The sequence below is a fragment of the Phaethon lepturus genome, unplaced genomic scaffold (assembly GCF_000687285.1).
Source record: "Phaethon lepturus isolate BGI_N335 unplaced genomic scaffold, ASM68728v1 scaffold45719, whole genome shotgun sequence".
In the NCBI taxonomy this organism is placed as follows: domain Eukaryota; kingdom Metazoa; phylum Chordata; class Aves; order Phaethontiformes; family Phaethontidae; genus Phaethon; species Phaethon lepturus.
The window spans coordinates 7924-10107 of NW_010566430.1; positions in this window are offsets into that span (position 1 = coordinate 7924).

The window sequence follows — 2184 nt, forward strand, 5'->3', positions numbered from 1 at the left end:
GCCGCAGGAAGGACTTTTTGTCATTAGTGCAGCTGCCAGCCACTGTGAGGAAGGGAAGCTCGAGCCCAGTACATCTCCAGTAATTAGCTCCCAGGTGAGGACACAAGCTTGTTCCTCACATCCTCAAGGCAGCTACTTCTACCTGCCTTGCGAAACCAGCTCCAGCAGCCTTGCAGAAAAGCCACCAAATGGCTTAAGCAAGAGGGAGGAGGCTCCAGGGGAGTCCTCCAGAAAACTCCCTTCTGCTGCCATCACACAAAGTCCTTCATGTGCTGACCTCTAAAATTAAATTGGAGGCTGATCAGGCTTGCCAGGACAGCTGTGTTTTCAGCAGCTACAAAGCAAAACAAGCCGAAGCACCATGAGAAGCACCATCAGCACACTTATAAAACCCACCACAGTGTTAAGTGGGTAAGCTAGACACCAATGTGTAGCGAAGGCTGAAGCTGCAAGGGGGTCATTACCATTAGGAGGAAAATGATGGGATGGAAAAGACACCTTCACAAGCCTCCAGATGAAGCTTTACTGGGTAAAACACAACCTGTAATGCATATTGTCCCTAACGAATAGCAACGCTGCTGCAAAATACACATCTAACCAGCAACCGAGTTACAGCGGGGTAGTTGCAGCCAGGCGCTGTAGGAGGCTGCACATGGGCATCTGCATCATGGATTTACACCCTCCCTCATCACCCCCCAGCACACGTTGCCCCACGAACACCAACAGGACCCTGGGGCATTTTCTATGCTGTCCCACAGGCCTACCTGTGAACTTCACAGAGGTCCATAGGGCACTATTTTAAGTGCTTGCCTCGACTCACCTCAACAGCACACTGCCATCGCAGCCTGCCTTACCCCGACCTCGTCAAGCGCAGGAATTGTGCAAGTGCCTTAAGCAAACAATTCCCCAAATTAAAACATTTTCAGTTTCTCTTTGAGAGGAAATGACTTGCTGCAACCAAAACATTTCCTCTACAGCACAATCTAGCCAGGTGCTTGTAATGCCTCTTTCTGCAGCATCCACAACCCCCTGCCTCCTCCGTGGGCTCTGCTCAGCCACGACCAATCCCAGTAATTATTATCCAGAAAGTCAGACTAAGGAAGGAGCTTTGCTGCTTCTCTGTAGCAGAAAAGTGGCGTATTTCCCATGGTAAAGTGAAAAACAGCTGCTCTTACAAGCTTAATTAGCATTTGGTTAAAAAAAAAAGCGCCCTTTTTGGGTCAGTTCTCACCTTTTGCCATAGCAGATGGACAGAGCAGGCACAGACCAGCGGCGGGTGCCCACTGTGGGAGCAGCACCCAAAGCCCAAAGCTCGGGATTTCACTCTGCCCCTGACACATGGGGATGGCCTTCGCCACGCTCCGCTGGAGATTTCCTGCAGCCAGCCAACAGCCGAGTATTTTATCTGCTTCTGAGCACTTCAAGGCAGTCTGCTGAGCGGGATTATTCCCAGCATAAGGCATTGCCCCAGCACTCTTCCAGCCTAGGTGCTGCCAGCCCTGAAGCAACCGGGGAATTCACTGCCCCGTGAAATGAGCACTTTCATCTTCCTACAAAGCACCTCCTGCTCCGGGAAACCGGGCATAACTTTCGTTTTCTCCCTCTCCCTTTTCCCAGCAGAGGAAATGCCCTCTTAAATAACACCATAAGGTCCGGAGTGACGACACGCTGCTCTGACCATGACTTGGCAGAAAATACCAGGCTTGTTTGTGAAAGGAGCCGGTGCAGAGGCACGAGGGGTGGGCACTGGACCCTGCGCCGCGGCGGGGACCCATGACACAGAGCAGCCCAAACCTACGAGCCAGGTCCAACAGGCACAGACCCGGAGAGAAAACACGGAAAAAAGCAGAGAATATTTCCTTTGGGGGCTTATCACAGCACACTGGCAAGACCTCCAGTGCTCAGATCGAAGGCATTTCCTCTCCTCTACTCTTTCAGGGAGTCCTGCATTGAAAAGAGGAGAAATTAGAGCATCTGCCTGCAGCCTTTCCCAACCAGACCAAGGAGGATCTGTGAGCAGCAGCAATACAATAACGAGGGGGTTTAGCTTTTCCCAGCCTTATTTTCTCTTTTTCAAGCCTCCAGAGCAGCATGCTGGCAGGGCAGAGGGAGGAAATACCCTTCATGACGCTTCCTACCGTGTCGGTGACGCCGCGAAGCCTTCCCTCACGTGTACTCGACAGC